Consider the following 21,094-nt stretch of genomic DNA (forward strand, 5'->3'; position numbering starts at 1 on the left):
CATTGGAAATTCATTTGCAGGATGAGTTAAATGTTTCCTTGTCTTTCTCAACTGATATTCTGATGCATTTTCAATACAAATTGGCCTTCACATTCCATCTTCAGGTCAACCCTTTGAAGTAAATCATGTAATTTATTTCCACTTTAAGTTGAATAGAAAGGTTAAAGAACTTGTTCAAAACTGTCCAATAAGTGGCATAGCCAGAGCTTAAACCCAACACTTCAAAACCTATGGTCTGTCCATTAAACTGTGCTACCTCAATGGCATACAACACACTATGTTGATGGATGGATGTTTGTCTTGTTTCTCCAACTGAATTTGGAGATCCTTGAGATGTGAAATTAATCCCAAACTTAGTGATTTTTTATTTTTTTACTCTGCAAAAGTGGCCCCATATTACAGTGTTTTGCCAAATAGGCAACAGACACTGAATACGTGTTTGTTCAAAGGGATCAAGTACTGAGCCTTCTAGAATTTCCACATGCAAACCAAGACTATTGATAAAGGAGAGGAAATGAACCAGCAAAATCAGGAAATTGTACCCTATACACAGTGGCCGTGGAACTCATTTTAGGTGGTGTGGTGCTGAGACAGGCAAGGAAAGGCTTCTGTTCTGAAATTCTTCCTTGATGTAAAAAATGCCCATCATGTCCATGGCATGGACCTCTCACCATTGTGCTAACCTGTTCAAGTGTTCCCTGCTTCCTTCTTTCCTGTGTCTAAAACTCCTTTGGTTATATAGTGATGGGTAGTGCCTCAGGCAACATTTTATCCCAGTGTTTCTCTAGAGCATGATCGGAGATAAGAATCTGTTGAGGATTTCCTCTGTGTGGAAATTCAAGAAGCCTGAACTTTTAGAAAAGACCCTGAATCTGAGGATCCTGATGGACAGGCTAGAAACAAAAGAGATAATTCAAATTTCAAAAGTACAATTTTCATATAATCCTGCAGGACAGATGAATGAGAAAATTTGCTTGGGCCTGTTGCATCAAGTTCAGAGGGAAGGCTTATTTTACATTCTTTTTTTTCTCCCTCCATCATCAGAATCATATTTTCATGTTCATTTTTCTTAATTTTAAAGATTCTGAAAATACTAACCACTTAGAATTATAGGCACTTTCTATGTTTTTCCAATATTCTTCCTTAAGACCTATTGACTTATGAGTCTAGATAAGTTAAAAGTTCTGGTCTACAACTTTCCTTGAAATGAATTACCAATAATCCACTTTATGTCTTTCATCTAATACACGGCTCCATTTTCCTGCCCAGTTGGAAATAATATAAGGTAAAGAAACTAAGCTAGAACTAAGCTAGTTTGTGTATACGTTGCTGCTTGGTTTCCAAAAGGGTTTTTCAGCTGCAAACCTCTCCTGAGAAGGCAGGAAGAGCAACCCTAGGAATATTTCCTAGCCCTAAATCCTGTGTGTGTGTGTGTGTGTGTGTGTGTGTGTGTGTGTGAGAGAGAGAGAGAGAGAGAGAGAGAGAGAGAGACAGAGAGAGAGAGAGACAGAGAGAGAGAGAGACATGATTGCCACTCATGACTATGGGAATTTAAGTATATTATTGTATTTTGCTATATCTCAGTTTCCCCAATCAGAAGATGGGAATGCTAAGGTTACCCACCTTGTAGAGTTTTTGTGACACTTCAATAAGAAGATATATGTATACCCTCAGTTAAATGCCTAGCTCAGTAAAATTCAATGACATAATATGAATGAATTTAAATTGATGAATACAGAGCCCTCTTAGAAAAGGAGATTTTGATTATAGTCAAATTATATGGGCATTAATTGACACCTGAAATTTTTCACCTAAAATATAAACAAAAAGTCTCCCTAAGTTTTTGCTGAATGTTTTACTTTTTCCCCCCAAGTCAAGGGTTTGACTTGGGAAATGATAATCCAACACAATGAGGACCATCCATGCCAGATTTTCTATCTTACTAACTTGAAATGTTTTCTTTTACTCCTTCATCAGCATAGTCATATTTAGAAAATTTGCCATGATTTCTGGTTCAGTCATGGTCATCATTATAAGCACACACTTTCTTTTTTTTTTTTTTTTTTCTTTTTTTTTTTTTTTTTAAAGAGAGAGTGAGAGAGGGGGAGAGAGAGAGAGAGAGAATTTTTAATATTTATTTTTTAGTTCTCGGCAGACACAACATCTTTGTTGGTATGTGGTGCTGAGGATCGAACCCGGGCCGCACGCATGCCAGGCGAGCGCGCTACCGCTTGAGCCACATCGCCAGCCCCAGCACACACTTTCTAACACTTAATTCAATGAGCTCCATTTAGTCAAGAGATTAAATCCGGTTCAAAGATTCATGAACTGTTTGCTGCACTTAAATAAATCGCTGATTCACAGTTACTGATCAACCTCCTAATACCACCATTCATAAACAGGAATGGGCCAACCCCTGCTGGCATGACGATCAGCAGGAGGAGGAGTGGGTTGGGCACTGAAGAGCTGACAGTTCTCCTCAATTCCTGAGGGGAGCCTTGAGATGACAGCATATAGGTGAGCAGGGCAAGGCAACTGTGACATCTCCCTGGGGTCCCTTTGGTGCCAGGGATTTACAGAGCCTCAGCTGTCAAAGAACAATAAATTTTCCTCCAAAATATAAAACATAAATCAGTGTTTCCCAAACACTGAAAGGCAAGAAGAAACTTAATCCCCATAATAATGAAAAGAATCCTGTTAATTAAATCAGCAAGGTAGAGAGCTTCCCTCCAAGCACACGGCCCAGCTGAACAGTAGAATACCTTGGAGACCAAAGCTGAAATCCAAGCTTTTTCTAGGTTGCAAGCCAGCATCCTGAGGGAACATTTAGAAAGAAAAAAAAAAAAAAAATCTTAGAAACAGGACAAGTAAACACAACTTTTTTTTTTTTTTTCTTTTGGAAGTTGTACTTGGACTATGTTTATCTGGGCAGGGAAGTTGCAAAACAAATTGTAAACCAGGCTTGGCATATTTGTGCCAATCCCTTATCAGATTTGCACGACATGGGTAAACTGAAGCCTGCAGCACTGTGAACTGAAACACAAGTGCAAATCCGCGGGATGCTTAGAGAGGGAAGAAAAAGATATATGTCATTTCTTCGGATTATTTGTTTATAGTTTGTTTGTTTCAACCTTACCCTGTTTCAATGTATTTGCCTCCTAAACATACTGGCTCAGTTTCTAACAATAATTAAGTGTTTACTTCACACATCTTTCTTTTTGTCCTGCAAAGCCATTGGTATAGATTTGTGGGTTTTTAAAAAAATCCTTGGTTAATGGGCTGGCCTACTAAGAGACAGTGTGTTGCTGTGGTTGAGGAGAGCTGGAAAAATAGAGGTTAAGTTTCTTTGCGAACCTGTCACATTTGGGAATTGAGGGCCATATAATATTACTACCCTCAAGCCACCGACAGCAACTTCTATTCCCATCAGGAGGAGCCCTCACAGGAAGGAAAGCCATCCTCTCTCAGCTCCACTTCAGTTTCTGGTTTTATTCTCCAAGCTTCTCAGAACCAAGTCTCTTCAACTGATAATCTACTAACCTTTAGATGGGTTTTTACTGCCAGAGGGAAAGCTCTTCAAATGGACTGGAGTATATTCACCGAGTCCGAGACCTCCCTCCTGAACGCATCCATATGTGAAAAGACAAAAACTACCCAACAGTCTACTAGACCTCAACATTTACCTAATCATTCACATAGTGATTCATGGCATACTAGTTATTTCATGAGCATCTTTGAAAAAAATGTTATTCATGTCACAGGACACATTTGCAGTATGTCAAAGCTCATTCAGATTTACATGTACCTGTAGCCAAACATGTTTTGTACACTTTTGGCAGGAGGATTTTCTTGCCATCATCTGTGTTCACCACCTTCCTTTGTCCAGTTCACAACCACAGGAGCACACACTTGAAAGAACATATTCAGTACTGAAAGTGGCAGTGCTGCTGAGAGGCCAATAGTAGATGTAACTTTATATTAATAACTAGAATTGGTCACAACTCCAAGCCTGCCATCCCTCAGATCCCATCGTGCTACCAATCACTTCAGCAGGAAGAAAGGAAGTAGCCAACAGAATATGGCTAATGCATGGTTCTTTGTGGCTAAGAACAGATTTAAGTGGCAGCAAGTGGCCATGCTATGATGTCTGGGTCATTTGATTCTTGGGTCAGAGCATAACAAGATAGTTGATCCCAACTCAGTCCCATTACTTCTCTGATAACTTCAGCAGGGTTATGGATCATAGTCTGGTGACCCTTCCTGTGTGATTAAAAAAAAAAATCTTAAGTTTCCCCCCCCTTTTTTTTAATGCTGAGCTGAGTGTCAAGAGAGATTTGAAGTTAGTTATGACACACTTATGATGAGTTTGTGCAAAAATTCAAATAAGAAACAAATTCTGTTTTAAAATGTTTTTCTGTCTTTTACAATTTTGTAGGAAAGTTACTTAAGTAAATACTTATTTTAACTTTCCGTTATTTTGAAATGGCTAGTAGGTGAACTTTTGTAAGAGCTGTGTTTTACTAATAAATATCTTTAGTCACAAATATTTTAGTGTCTATTAGTTGATGGAATAACTGCTCAAGTAGATGATGTTCATTATTTCCTAAAGGCTGGAACCTATTCTTATTTAACTCAGAATGTTAGAGTAGGTATTGAGTTTATGCAGGTTCCAATAAGTGGCTGGTCAAATTTTTACTTTTTTTTTAATAAAGTATTTTTAAAAAATATTTATTTATTTATTTTAGTTGTAGTTGGGCACGATACCTTTATTTCACTTATTTATTTTATGTGGTGCTGAGGATCGAACCCAGGGTCTCACACGTTCGAAGCGAGTGCTCTAACGCTGAGCCACAACCCCAGCCCAAATTTTTACTTTTAGTTTTTGGTAATATAAGAACCTCAGCCACATCTGGGGATTGACTTGGGGGAAAAAAATCATCTAGCTACCTTTTATTGAGTATCTACTCTAAATAGGTTACTGAGCCAAGTGCTAGGAACCAAGTAAGTCAGAGCATCTTGGTAGCAATAAGCAGTTTGTTTCAGATGAATGCCAAACTTAAATATTGGAAATGACATTATAATTTTTGCCTTAGTGTTTAAATATGCACTGTATGTTATTTTGCATATCCATACATGGTGGGTCTACCATGTAGCTTTTCATTCTCAAATGTTTTTGAGTGATTAGCCAAAGGCAGGTGTGGACAGTGGAAACAGCCACCATAACAAACTGGGCAAGCCCCTCCACAGCCTGAGGGAGGACTGTCACACACACCGCCCTTTTCTGTTTACATTGACATCATTTTGACAGTTTAGCGCCTTTTTTCTTCAGGAGTTGGGGGTAGGAAGCAACTCTTCTGATTAGAAATTTTCAAAGACAAACTTGCATAAGAAACAAAGTTTGCATTCCTTTATATATTTAGATATGACAGATTAAAAACAAAGCAGGTATGTGAGTTTGTTTAATCCCTCACCAAGGTGGCAATCTCCAGATGCTTTGATGTCATCCAGTTGCAAGGCCCCTGAGACTTCTCCAGGAGCCAAATTCAGTTGACTTTATGTGGCTTGCCCATCCCTTCTGGTGTTCAAAAAAAGAAAGGATAAGGTCCCTGCTCCTTCTTGTCTCCTTCCTTTATTGTACGGTTTGCTTTGTTTGTTTGATTTTAAAACTGCCATTATGTGAAAGTGTTGCAAGTATAAATAATTGAGAAGATAACTCTGTAGGGAAACCACTTTTGCTGCCTTTGTGCAGAGGCAGCTCATTACGGCTCTGAGCTGCAGCATTCCATAAGAGCAATTATGCAACATCAGTATGTCATGGATATTAACCAAGGGGAGTAGATAAGAGACGGGAAAATAATTTTGTAACTTATTTAATTAAATTTATTTGGTTTTTCAAATACTTCCTGTTGCATAACATTTAACCAAACCACTCCACGGTTGAGGTGGTCTTTGAAGGACTGTTTTTCGGCATTTGTTTTTTGGCATTTCTCCTCAATTTCGTATGGACCTAAAATGTATTTATATTGGGGTTTAATTTCCACCCAAGGAGAGGTTACCCATGAAAATGGAACCATAATTTGATCATGAGGTTTTTATCCCCCCTAGGGCTTATATAGCCAGTTAATATGTTAATACAGCAAAGTGAATAAAAGGTTAAATAAGTGGGTCAGGCTCAGAACGAGTCCTGTACTGCTTACTTCTGCTTAAACGGAAGGAAAAGCCCATAATGGCGCTTGCCTGACTTTCACCCCCATCATTTTAAGAATTGCTTTGCCAATCCTTCACAGCAAATAGTAATTTTAAGTGGACCAAAACAGAGCTCAGGGTGTTTGCACTCCATGGTAATGATAGAGTAGTCGCGCTCCCTGGAGTCAATAAGCCCAACAATTGAGTCATTTTTGCCTCCTGTGAGTGAATCACTGCTGTTAGCCTGAATGACAGGATTGCTTATAGAACCAGAGCCCTCACTGGGCTGACCTCATCCCGGGACATGGAGGTTCAGAGGGCAGGCAGGTGGTGTTTAACACAGTTATAAGTAAAAGCTGATTTTGTACTTGTCGGCTCTGTAAACAAGAAAGTCGAATTGATTGGAGGGTGGGGGGCTGAGGAGCATTTGTTGTACATCAGTGTACATTATCCAAAGCAGGGCTTCCTCATTTCCTGTTTCCTTCACCTTCTCATTTCTTCTTCCCCTTGACATCCCTCCACTTCGCTCCCTACCTCTTCCCACCCTGCACAGAGTCTCCAACACATGTAATAGATGTGTCAGCCACAGCCAAGCATGAATATGATTAATGAAAGGTGTGGATGGTGTTGAAATACACACACACCAAAAAAAAAAAAAAACCCACATATCCTACATGTATTTTAAGATTATTCTCTAACTTCTAACAGTTATTGTGAAGCAAAATTTTAGGCATGACCACAAAATACCTGATTATAGTTTAAAAAGAAACACTTCAATGAGTAGGAAACTGTAAGAAAGGTAAGAAAAGGAAAAGGGTAAAGAAAACATTCTAGCCCTAAATCATCCCTAATGATCAAAATACCTTTGAAATAGAAAAGTTCTAAAGAATGTTTTCAACCAGCATGTTTGGAGAGTCAAGGGTCTATGGAGTAGTCTCATTTTACAAGAATCTTGAGAGGTGGAATTGTGAACAGGTTAGATATAAAACAAGAGCCCTGCAAGTGGTGCTGTTTATCTGAGTTTGACTTAAGTAATAGGAAGATAGAAATCCTATTTTCAAGTTGATAAATAGCTTTTAAAATACAATTTCTGTTAATAATTAGAATGCTACCTCATTTTTTCGAATCTGTGTAACCATAGCACCCCTCAAAAATCTGCCTTGTGTGTGTGTGTGTGTGTGTGTGCACCAGGGACTGAACTCAGGGGTACTCAGTCACTGAGTCACATCCCCAGCCCCCTTTTTTCTTTCTTTTTTTGAAAGAGAGACAAGGTCTTGCTAAATTGCTGAGGCTAGCTTTGAACTTGCAATCCTCCTGTTTCAGCCTCCTGCTGAGGCTAGCTTTGAACTTGCAATCCTCCTGTTTCAGCCTCCTGCGCTGCTGGGATTACAGACATGCACCACTGCACCCAGCACCACTCAAAATCTTTTTTTTTAAATCTCTTTTTAGTTGTAGATGGATACAATACCTATATTTTTATTTATTTATTTTTATGTGGTGCTGAGGACTGAACCCAGTGCCTCACACATGCTAGGCAAATAAATGCTCTACAACTGAGCCCCAGCCCCAGCCCTCAAAATCTTAATAGCAAGTTAGGAATTGCCTTATACCATCCCCTCTTACAGATTCATAATATTTATCAGCATGCTAAAGGTTATAACATAATTTACAAGGAAAGAAGTGACCTACCATCCCTATTTGGACAAACACTTATTGACACTAGTATCCCTTATAGCACATTTGGGGGGAAAAAAATCCTTAGAAAGGTATAATGAGAAAAAAAAATATTTAAGAAAGTTTCCTAGTCTCCTTTCCTCTTTCCATCTCTCACATCTTTCTTCTTCACTTGGTGTTCTCTAACTCTATTCCCCAAGACACATACATACCAGCACTCCCCTAATGGCTCATTGAACTCAGTTCCCATTACTCTCAGACCATCCTCTCCATTTGCTTCAGTCTAATTCCATCTCATGCTGTGCCTATTGCCCCCCAGCCTAGAAAAGCCAGAGACCCAGTTTCTGCCAGGTCAAGTCTGTCTTCTTCTTCACATCTATCTACACCCAACATTTGCCTAGGTCTTACTGATACCCAGATGGATTCAGACCTTTAACTATGCCTCTCATAATCACTTGTTATGGAGGGCCAAGAGCTAGCCCAGATCCAAGAAATAAGAGTAATTTCCCATCTTAGCTCTACCCAGCTCTGGGACAAACCATTTTATCAGAGACTCACTAACGGCTGTTCTATTTTTGATTCTAAATTATTTCCAAGATCAAGGAACTCTATTTTTATTCACTCATTCAGCTATTCATTCACCAGACATTTTGAGGATGTTCTATATGTTTGATGGTGTCAATAAGGATGAATAAAAATGTGTTCTCTAAAATTAGTGAGAAAGTCAGAGAAGTAAATTGGCATCGTGATATCGAATAAATGCTGGGATAGGTCTATTAGCTGGGTGCTACTGACTGAGAAAATGCTTCTTAATCAGAGAATAGAGCAGAGAAGTTACCTCAAAGAGATGTTCTCTGATAAGGATTTTGAAGGGTGTGTTGACCAGATGGTGGTGGGAGAAAGGCCATTCCAGGCAAAAGGAGTAGTGTGGTTCTAGTTAGCATATTAACTTTAAACTTCTTAATTGCTTTGGGGCTTATTTGTGCATTACCTGACTTCAAAAACAAATGAACAAACAAACAAACAAACCATGGCACTTAAACCAATTAGAGCACTAAACTAAATTGTGTTTTGGTAGATGATGATGTTACTTATCTATAAAAATAGAGAATTCATATGCCATCATTTCTGTTTCTAAAAGTTAATTTAAACCATTTTAGGAAATTCTGATAGAAATGAAATCTGAATATTCTTTTTAAAATTCTTTCAAGTTGAGCACAATGTAGTTTGCATCTCTATGTGTTAGAGATTACAGCTTTGTACAGAATGTCAGATTCAAAAGTTGATGTCTTTATTTCTCTGCAAATTGTGGGGGGATCCACTAACTAACCCTCTAAAGCTGAAATATTTAAGGACTAAAGCAGATGTAGCATAACTGCTGGTTTGCTACGTCTCTTGTGGTTTATAAAGATATATTTTATGTCTTTTATGATTACAGTATGATGTTAAAATTTTTGTGGGTAATAATACAGTCACATTGGAAAGACTGCACGTGACATCATTGGAGAAGATACAGAATGCAACCTGGTTGTCAAATTCAAGTGAAAAATGTTAAATTTGTTATTAAGAAAAGACGCTCAGGAAATTCCTTTTGAATTCAGTCTTCAATGGTTGAACATCATAAATGAGGAAATTAAGCCAGATGTTTATAAATATAAGTTTTGGTTTCTGATAATATAGAATGCTTTATAATAATTTTTAAAGATTATTGTTGGATGTTAAAACTACGGTTTATTTAAGGAGACTGAAAATTTTTTAGATCTTTGATTTCCCCCCCGCCCCCACACTGGCACCTTTACTAGATGCCAATATAAACTGGTTAAATATCATTTGGTTTAAATAGAAAGATTGTAACATACATGCATATTTATGATATTTTATTTGTTGGATCTTTTTCTTAATATTACTTGACTCTGTGTTTTAATCTGATTTTTTTTTTTTTAATTTTGGGTTGAAGCCACTCTAAAGCTTAACACCTAGGAGATTTCTCACTTATGGTTCCCTTTAAAAGTGCTAAAATCTCAGCCTCTCAACAACAGACCAAGCTACAATTTAAAGTAAGCAGTGGTATTGATAAAGGGCCCTGAGAATGTTGCCACCTTCTGATGTGTCCTCTGTAACATCCTTTCTTTTAAACCAGCAGGAGAAAGGAAAGAAGGATAAGCGCTTGGCCCATCCAAATACTTGTGGCCTGCCAATCTGGTCTTCTGAAGCATTCCCTGCTGCTTTGGAAAAAGGAGCCCCCAAGGACAAATGAAAGGGCCCTGGGGACATTCACATGCATAGCACCCTCCCTTCAAGTGGCTTTAGATTACTGGTCCTGGGGTGGTTTGGCCCAAGTGAAAAGAATAGAGACTTGTGAACCATTTGTTTCCACACCATTTTGGGTGAAGTGCTATATTTTTCACCTCAAAAAAAAAAAAAAAAACATTTAAGAAGAAAAATATGGTTGGAAAGGAGGACACAATTTGGAAGCCATCACCTTAATGGAGTCCCTTTTAAATGTAACACTTTGTCCTATCATTCTCTTCTCAATTAGTTGTTACTGCCTTGGAAAAAAAACCCTCCCTTGATTGCCTTATACTATTGCTTAAAGACACACACTCTCTGAGATACATATATGTGTGTGTATGTATGTATATATGTACATATATATGTCTGAGACATATAGACACATGTATGTGTGTGTATATATGTACACATATATATCTTTTGCAACATATAGATATCTACAGATACAGATTTAGCTATATAGATATATATCCCATTTTAAAAACACTCTGATAAATGCCACTACTAAAATCTAAAATCACTGTTGTTAAGTGTGGAGTAGAACCCACGTGGTGTCACAGCACACAGTGTGTATTATATAATTACTGTTAGCTTCCTAATCTAGTCACACAGATTATCTCAAAATTAAAAGAAGGAGCAAACCCGAAAGACTAGAAATAAAGCCATTGCCAGAGGTTGCCACTGACCATTGACTCTGTCAGCCATGATTAGATGAAGTTTTTGGTAAAAATCCCAGAGAGGTATGAGAAGGAAGTCATTTCTTGGAGTCTGCCAAGCAGTTTCTAATACTTGATGCTGTAGCTCTGGACTATTCATACAGTTTTAGAAATATAAGGAGATCTGAGGTTTTGAAATAAAACCACTTCTTTCTAGGCTTTCACTCTTCTTTTATGCTTTGTCTTGAGTGATCTCAGCCCAGAAATTCCACTGCTAATGCAGAGAGGTAACATTTGGAAAACTGAGTTGGCCTCAACCCACCAGAACCCACCAAACACGGATTCTCCAGTTTATCATCTAATATCTTTTATATTTGTATCTCTCCCTCATCTCCAAAGCATGATTCAAAAGGAGTTTTCCAAACCGCTCATTCCTACACCTTCACTGGAGCTAACTTTATTTGCCCCTTTTGCCTGAAGTAGACAAGCGATTTCTACCTTCTTAGCTTCTAGATTCTCATCCATTCAGTTCACCCTATACATGGCTCTTGGAAAGGATTCCTTCACTGTGCAAGGATTTTAAGGATTCAGTGTGTCACTCAAGAACCTCCACCACGGGGCTGGGGATGTGGCTCAAGGGGTAGCGCGCTCCCCTGGCATGCGTGCGGCCCAGGTTCGATCCTCAGCACCACATACAAACAAAGATGTTGTGTCCGCCAAAAACTAAAAAACAATAAATATTAAAAACTCCCTCTCTCTCTCTCAAAAAAAAAAAAAAAAAAAAAAAGAACCTCCATCAGCATTCCTGTTAACTGTCACTAGGTTTTTCAGAACAAAACTGAGAACCATCTGAATTCAGTCCCTTTGCCCTCCCTTTGCACAGAATCAGCTCTGTTCTGAATTGGTGCCTAAAAGCATGTTATTTCCTTATTTCTTCCCTGATAATTTTCTACGTTCTTTCAATCTGGTTCAACTTTTTCCTACCCAAAAATTTGGTGATTAATCTCTTCAGATTTTTTAAATCGACCCCCTCACACTAATTTAGTGAGTGTAGCCTATGTTGGTTTGAGTTATTAATGTGTTCTCAAATTGTGATCATTCAGTTTGTTTCTGTGAATGTGAAGGGTAAAAATCTCTAAAGACATGACCTGAATTTTCCAGTATTTAAATATGTTTATATGGACTCTTCTTAGAGTCCATATAATTATGTATAATTTCATATTATGTGTGACTTTGTTTTATATTCTGCTATTAAATTTGTTTTCTGTTAAGTATACAGTATGGAAGGCATCAACTATGACTTACATACAGATTGTTGTGAATCTTAAAAATTATTCATTCTTGGGCTGGGTTGTGGCTCAGTGGCAGAGCACTTGCCTAGAATGTATGAGGCGTTAATTTCAACTCTTAACACTATATATAAATAAATAAAATAAAGGTGCATTGATAACTGAAAAAAAATTTTTAATTATTCTATTTTTAAGGTATAAAATTAGGCCTTATGTTATACTTGCTCCTCTATACCTTGCTTTCCTTTCCTATCCCCTAGCCCCACCCCAAACTCAGTCTCTCATAGGGAAGACCCTAAGAGGAAGCATGGTCTGAATATTCAGATCAGTGTGTTATTATTATTATTATTATTATTTGGTCCTAGGGATTGAACCCAGAGGCACTTTACCACTGAGTCACATCTTCAGCCCTTTTTATTTTTTTATGTTGGGAAAGGATCTCACTAAGTTGCTTAGGGCCTCACTGAGTTGTTGAGGCTGGTCTCAAACTTTGGATCCTCCTGCCTCAGCCTCCTGAGTTTACAGGTGTTCACCACCACACCTGGCAGTGTTTAACTTTTGACTCCTTTTAGGACAGGAGGACAGTGTAGGCTAAAGCAAGAAATGAGGCTGAGGCAAATATATGTTCCTTCCTTCAAGAAAGGAGGGAAAGAGAGCAAATAAGTGGAACATGGCATGACTGAATAGAAGCAAGAATTTTTAGAACTCCTTCTTTTTCCTTTCATTTCTAGCATTTCCACCCCCAGAAAATTTCTGTCCTTGACCTATGCAATAATATGTATAAATGTCATAGAGTTGAGAGTAGGACAAGTGTCTCTCTCTCTCTCTCCCCCCACCAGACATACACATATACACAAACATATACATATTTTTTCCCTTATCACTCCTTCTTCAGGGGCAACACTGAAAATCTACTAGGTGTTAATGAATTCATCGCTGGCAAAGTTTATTGCCTGATATACGCTCGTGTTCTCTCTCTCTCTCTCTCTCTCTCTCTCTCTCTCTCTCTCTCTCTCACACACACACACACACACACACACACACACACACACAGTGAGGACTTCTTATAGTCGAATGACTGATGAAATTATGATGACTGCTCAAGGCTGCATCGTTTCCTGTCCCACTTGGCTGCTAGGCACCTCTGACCTGACAGGCTTACTCACTGAGAACACTATCACACATTTGAAACCAGTTTGCTATCTTAGCAAGACGTTGCGAATAGCTTATGTAGATTTTGTTGCTGATATTTTTTCTCCTTATAGGCTATTCAAGGAAGCTCATGTCAGTATGAATCAGTAGAAATGCAATCAACATTATGGCATCTTTGATATTGCATTTGCTAAAGTCTTTCTGGATGTTTAACTCAGCTTTCAATGATTGATATTTTAGACAGTGGATAAACATTTTTGATGGATCTGTTTGCTCTCAGATTTAAAAAAAAAAAGCGCTAATCCTTTTTTCTCTTTGATTGAAAAAGTGTAGTGCCATTGGAAAAGAAACAGTTCAAATGTGGTCATCATAGGTTGGTGGCACCAAAAATAGAAACTCACTTAAGGTAGAATTTGCTGTCAGAAAAAAATGGAGCTTCTTTCTGAACTCAGGAGCGTGAGGTTCATGCGAGCTTGCTTGTAGATGGTTGCTACAATAAGGCTTCTTTCATACAGGTGTGTTTATGCCCCAGGCTTGCTGGCCACAGTCCATTCCATTTACAGAAGCTGAATTAAACAATAACTACCGCATTGCAAAAAATGGTGGGGTTGGGGGAAGGGGAGGGGGGAAAGGTGAGCGTCAAAGGAGACGCCTGAGAGCTTTGTTAGGGCCAAGAAAAACCCTGTTGCAGTTGTCAGAGCTTGTTGATGTTGCTGGGAACGGCACTTTTTTTTTTTCTCCTGGATTTTGTGGTTCTGCCTTAGGAAAGAAAGTAAAATAGAACGGAAGAACAAAGTCCTACTCTATAAATCAGCAGCTGCTCCTTGCCAGATCAAAGGAGTGACATTTTTGCTCCTGGACTACTTGTCCACTTGAGGGCTTGACAGGCAGCTAACAGCTGGCCTGCTAGACTGTATGGGAGAATCAGCCTACATCTTCTTCCGAGCAGATGACAAGCTAATCAGAGACATATCCATAGCACAGGGCATGTGAGTGCACCTTGATCTCTTCAAACATATCTAATACATAATTGCTAAACAGCTGGGTGCATTTTTGGCAAGTTAATGCTTAGGTGGCTTCCATTGAGAAGTAGGATAGAGAATTAATACTCCTATCAAAGGTGATGGTGAAAGCTGAAAAGATACTTAGATTTGTGGGGATCTTCTCTTCTTAGAGTGAATTAGTAAATGACTAGGAACACTGGGGGAATCTGCTATGAATTTATATGACTGATCAAGTAACTGCTCGATTTATAAAAGTCCAGTCAGGCTACACTCAGATAGATGAACAGGTAACTGGAAATGGGTAATTTTGAAAATGATTAATCCTGTTTTTATGCTGATACAGTTGCGTAAAGTTGTTGATCCATCTTCTATGTCTGCAAAAAGTTGTTTTCAGAAGCACTGTATGGTTTGTAGGTACCCAGATCTGGAATTTTAATGTCGGTAGTAAAACTTTCAAAGTAATTCAGTTTCTACTTGATTTTCATCTGCAATAAATCACATACAGGATGAAGGAAAATACTACAACTTATGTCTATTGACTTAGTATTTTATCTTTAAGAGGATAGATCCTAGATACACATAGCTAAGGAATTGTGAGTATTTTCTACTCTCTTGCTTCCAAGTAGCTTTGAAAGATCACTTTTATCATACATGATAAATAGCACATATAAATAATCTGATAGCATTCTGTAAGCGTAACAGCGCTTCACAATCATAACCTGCTGGGATGTTTTGTTACACACCACCAGTTGTGATTATACTCTTGGGATAGTGTTTGTTGTTGCTCAGTATTATAAAGGAAATAAAAAATAATTCCCTATCTGAGGGGCCATTTCTCAAATGCTTTTTTGTTGCATTGTGTTTGGTTTGGAGTTTTCTTGTTTGTTTGTTTATTTGTTTGTTTTTGTGGTGTTGGAGATCAAACCCAGGGCCTCATTGCAAGTTCAGAAGCACTTTACCCCTAATTCCCTCAAATACTTTTATTTAAAAAACAAAACAAAAACCATTTACAATTAGCTATATAAACCTCAGTCAAATAAAATGCCAAATTTTCTTAGTCACCTTTAAATATTCTTTTAATTATAAGAGTAATCATGCTTATTATTAAAAATTCAAACGATACAGAATTATATGGAAAAAAAAGAGAAAAATCTACCATCTCCCTCCTGTCCATTTTTGAAAGATAGCCACTGCTAACAATTTCCACAAAAACATTTTATTGGTCCAACTTTTCCTTTAGGAGGCACAGATGGAGTAAAATAAATTAAATTATTATAAATTGTTTGTTACCCAAGGCAAGTGATTAAAAGACTGGTTAGATCTGAGATACCTAAAGAGAATAGGGTGTGTATTTTTTTGCAGCTAGGATTCACAATTAAAATTTAATTTTTGCAAGTTTCTATTCTTAGGCATAGCACTAAAATGTGGTTTATGATCTAGAATAAGTCTTCCCAAACGAATGTGCAAAGATCACCTGGAGATCTTTTAAAATGCAGGTTTGGATTCAGTGATGCAAGAGTGGGGACTACACTATTTCTGCATCTCTAACAAGTTTAAAGTGATGTCGAGGCTGATGGTCCATGGAACACACTTAGAATAGCAAGGATCTGGAGAACAATGTACAGTGTGTGATTCCCAAAGAGTTCAGTTCGCTACCCAATCCACCCTCAGCAGATGCTGGCACCATCGTTTAAAATCCCTACCATACTATCATACGCTTGGAGTAAGCTGAGATTTCCAGGAAGACCTCACCATATGGACACATGCTGATTGTGGGAACATAACACATTGTTACCCTGTTATCAACCCAGCATGGATATGCTAAATAGTCACCCACCTATTCTTAATTATTACCTATGAGAGAACAGAGATCTTTGAGTATTAGATAGGTGCATTTTGATTGTAAGCTAATATATAATGAGCCCTTACTATATGCCAGGCAGGCATGGTGCCAAGAATCTTACCTATAGTATCTCCCTTATTCCTCAGAACAATCCAGGCCTGGTTCATTTCCCCAGTTTATAGATAGCAAACAAACTGAGACTTGGGAAGGTTAAGTAGACTTGCCCCAAGTCACACTGTAAGTAAAGGGCAGAGAACATGAAACCTTGCTCTTCATTATGTTGCTCTCTCCGCAAGTTAAACTATGGAACAATAATTAAGGAGGGCATGTTCAAAGTAGGGCAAGTTCTTGTAACTTTAGGGAAGAGTTAGATAAAAGGAAGAGTATTGAAAGAACACAGTAGAAGGCCATCAAAGATAAGCATCAGCTACTTCATAATCCTGCCCAGGGTCTTTGATGTCAGCATGAACACTCCACTATTCAAGGGATATTCGCAAAGCTACAAACTGTTTGTGGCTCCAGATTAGCATCATGTTCTCATATTGTAAACTTGTTAGTATTTACTTCATGTGTTTTTAGAGGTGTAGGCAAATCTAATATTCTATCAAATTATAAATTAAGCCATGGCTCAGGGAAATTAATTATGATCTGTGAATGTTTCCCTAAGTAGCATATGAATTTCATTCATTTACTTTACTTTTCTCACACTTGTCTATGAGAAAAGACCCATTGTCTGGCCACCAGTGAGCAGCTTATGTTTGCAATGTGACTCAATCATTCATGTGCCCAAGTACATGTCCAATGGTGTTAAACCTGCCTGATTCACTGATTCAACATTTCACTATATCTTACTGAGAAAACCCTACTCTTAGCCATAATCACATACAGAAAAAGGCTTGCATTTTAGAAAAAAAAATGGAAACTTTATAACTGATTTGCCAGTGTTGCAAGCTTCACTGCTTGAAGCACCAACCAGGAGCAAGCTTTGTGAATAAGTAGTCTGGCTGAAGTAGAGAAGCAGAGCTTTTTCCTTTTGGGACAGGTGGCCCATCACTGAGCTACCTACAACACATTTTCCAAATTGATCTGATCCCTCTTCAACAGTTCAGCCTTCTCCTTGACCAAACCAATCCATGCAAAACTTCAATTCTAGGATTCTTAATTCCTCTTCGTCGTGTTCAGGGCTGGCTGCTGTCCAGGTGACTCCACAGAGGCCTGCACTTTCTAACAAAAGGAATGCTGCAGAAAGGAGTTAGTTACCAGGTGTGGCATACAGCTAGTGAACCAGAAAGAAGAGATTTATCAGCCATTTAAAACGGGCGGGGAGAGGAGGGAAAGAAACCAACCAACAATCAGGAAATGACACCTAAGTCTGCTTCTGTCAGTCTAAACTGTGCTGTGGAGTAAAAAATCTTAAAAGAAAACTCATGATGGTCAGATTTTAATTGCAGAAAAGTATGCAAAACTGAAAAGTTTGGATTTCTTGGGGGTACTGGCAGGAAGGGCTGCAGGAAAAATCTCTCCAGCATGATAATATAAGGTGAAATTTTTAGTATTAACTCTGGAGTTTATTCTTTTAATGCTTTTTTTAAAAAAATCACCTTGGAAAGGCCTGGCAATTCTTGAAAAATATTGAATTTATTTCTATAATTTTTTTTTGCAGTGTTGGGGGTTGAACTCAGGGCCTTGCATATGCTAGGCAAGTGCTCTACCACCGAGCTACATCCCCTACCCTATAATTAAGTTATTTTTAAGCTAACAGTCTTGGTGTATAATTTTTAAGGATCACACATACTAATGCATTTTCTATTTGCATAAAATTTACAGAGAAATAGATAGTCCTAGTAGACACTCTACAGAGTATGTATGTGAGCTGGGTACTAACTCTGTGTTCAATACAAATCAATGGAATGAGTGCACTGTAGGGTACTCATTCCCTAAGGAGTCACTAACAGAATTATCTGTAGCCCTTAAAAATGATTCACAGTAAGGCTATTGAAATATTTTTTTTCTAAGTGAAATCTGGATAAGGCTCTAGGCTTATTAGCACATTTCCCATATAAGTTGTACAAAACTCAAAGTATCTTAAAGAACTATTTAATATCCAAGAAAACTTTATAACTTAGGTTTAAATTGTTTGTACCAATAGAGAAGTATATTATATGGCTGCAACTTCAAAATCATTCTGGGATGACATTAAAACTTAGAGAATTTTTTAATATCAGATACAGATGAAAAACCTAACAGTCTTTGGATTGGAAATAACTTGTGGGGGTTTTCATTAAAGTTGGGTGCAGCTTGCTGCATTTTGGTTAGTTGGATGTCTTCAGCAATTTTTCAAATGTTTTGGGTTTGGCAAAGTCCAAAATGTTTTTTGCCAAGACCCTCTTTTCCCCTTATTTTTTAAGCCCGTGTGAAATTCAAGGATAACTTAATCCATATGTGTCTGATTCATTTACACTTAACTCATCAAAATGTTATTTTGTGAGACCCATTTAATATCCAAGAAAACTTTTGAGCCTTTTTAAGACAAGTCTTTTGTCTTTGAACCAGCAAGTTGCATTTTTCCATATGAATGGAGTTTGGACCTTGAAAGACTGAAGATGAGTTGATTTTTCTGCTTAGAGTCTTCACATTTTAAGTAGAATCAAAACTTGACATTCTATTTACTCCTTGAATATTGAAAAAGTCATTTTAAAATTATAAACTAGAGGAAATGGAAAAAAAACGTCATGTCAAATAATTCTAGGGAAAGATTATATGTGGAAAATTTATCTTAGAAATATTAAAGAAATAAAAGTTACTTCTAGCTTGACTTATTTGAATCTATAATTTAAATACCTCCATTGAGTGTACATGGTGTGTATTCTGAGTGGCCTGGAGGTCATCAGTACTGGCGGAGGAAGCAGAGTTGTAACTTCACTTTTTAACGCCCAAGTTTTCTTATAGTCAACTCATTATTAATTTTAATAATAATACCTATAGTGTTAGCAAAATATACCAAAATCAGGGGAGTTGACAATTGGCAGGAATTGTATGTTGAGAGATTTCTGAAAAATTGGGGCCCATATGTTTTTAAAGTTCTGATTTGGAAGAATGTAGTAAAATTATGAATCTGGCAAGAAATAATCCTATGGATCAAAAACATTGTTTGAGAACAAAAAATGCAGAAAGGCTCAATGGAGCCCATGTGAAAAAAGCAAAATCTCTATGACCCTTTGTAAAAGGATCTAGTGAAAACCTTCAGAGGCTCCTATTCTTTCTTGTTTAGGAGGAGTGGGCAAAGAAAGGCCATTGCCATAACTGCTAGTGAACATCCAGTCTATGCCATGGTAACTAGTGGAAAATGTAATACTGGAGTGGCATTTCCAAGTTCAGTGCTTCTTTAAAGACCTGCTAGCATGCAGAATGCTTTTTTAATGTTCTGCATTGTTGTGGAGCCCCCATTGAACAACCTTTTGAGCGGACCCCGTTTTTACTAATGTAAACATTCTGAGGAGTATCCAAAGAAATGACCTTTGAGTGAACCTCTAACCTTCCCCGTAATTATTTGTTTGAAGACAGTGTGGAGTTCTCCTGCTGAGAACTAAGAACCATGATGCCTTGCAGCTCTGTGAGTGAGGGAGTGTTTGGGGGAACTGGAGAGAAAGACATAAATAAGGGAACAACCTCCAGATGTAAATAATAAAAGAGTAAAAGGGTGAAATTAAAAAGGGAAAAAATAGCAATTGGTTTTACCTAAAGAGTTGGCCTATAGAGAAAAAAAAAAAAAAAAAAGCCCCACACAACAGGATTAGTAGCACATAAAAAGAAGTACGGCCCCTTCCATGTGTGTCCTCCACCAGCAACTTCAAGACAGGAGAACAGGCTGTCCTGAGCATCTCTGTTGCTCTTAACCTGAGCCCACAAAAAGCATTCCTGGGGGTAGACATATTAGGTCGGTCCTCCTCCTCGATCACAGTCAAAGCAGTGGGGAAAGTGTAGACAATGAAGTTCTTTTTTCTGACTTGAGAACTGCTTCTGGAAGTGTCTGTGATCTGGTCAGAGATTCCTCAGCAACACTTCAGGTGACAGGTGGGAATAAATATGCAGTTCCAACTCTCCTTTTGTTTTCACCTCCACTTACAGTAGCCTGTCACTTTCTTCCCCAAAGCCAAGGGGGTGTAACATTTTTGACAACTGAGCCATCCTTTCTTAAGTAATAAAGAAGTTCATTGTTTTGCAAACAAACACCATATGCAAAAGACTCCTTTGGTTTTCTTGGGACTATTATTCCTCAGCTTAGTTGTATTCCCACCAGAATGCTCACAGGAGGCTTGTGTGGGCTGACTGTTCTCCTCCAAGGGACTTCAACTTCATAGGAAGGCAGAGCTGCCAACACACACTAGAATTCTTCTGGCTAATTTCAGAGAATGAGTTTTCAGTTCCTGCCTGTAGCCCCATGTGGACTCATTAATCATTAAGTCCCTCTGTGCTTAAGATTTGAAACAAGAAATATTGAAAAATATTATCAATACATATATTTCTAAGGAACAGCCAGCTGTATGCTCCTTGACACTGCCCCCCTCCCCAGCCAAATGCAAGGACAATGAATCCTGTGCATAAGTTCAAATGTGTGGGGAATACACATCATTAAGAGCACAGGGACAAGGGCAACTCGCAAATGGTAGAAAATTGTTCTGTTTTTATTAAATTTGGAGAAATAAAGGGGATTTCTTATCATCTTACTCTGTTTGTACATGAATATTTGATGGGCATTATTAAACATTAAAGTAACATGAAGTAGGCACTTATTTTTGGATTTTCCACAAAATTAGATCCAGGCTTCTTAGACAAAATAACTGCTTCTCCTTTACATTCCTGTGATTCAGCCACCACCTGATTTGAAAACGTCTCTCGAGCTCTAATATCAACCATGTGTACCTGAGGCTCTGTCTTTCTAGTGGGTTGAAAGGTGGCTGGGTTTATGGTTGGCAGTTACCTTATCCGCTGCCCTGG

At 38.1% G+C, this 21,094-nt stretch overlaps 1 protein-coding gene across 5 annotated transcripts in view; it reads left to right on the plus strand.

The window, feature by feature from the left end:
• Meis2 (Meis homeobox 2) overlaps positions 1–21,094 on the plus strand; it is a 204,935-nt gene that overhangs the window by 177,570 nt on the left and 6,271 nt on the right. The window lies entirely within an intron of this gene.

Source organism: Ictidomys tridecemlineatus, chromosome 5, assembly GCF_052094955.1.
Source record: "Ictidomys tridecemlineatus isolate mIctTri1 chromosome 5, mIctTri1.hap1, whole genome shotgun sequence".
Classification (NCBI taxonomy): Eukaryota; Metazoa; Chordata; class Mammalia; order Rodentia; family Sciuridae; genus Ictidomys; species Ictidomys tridecemlineatus.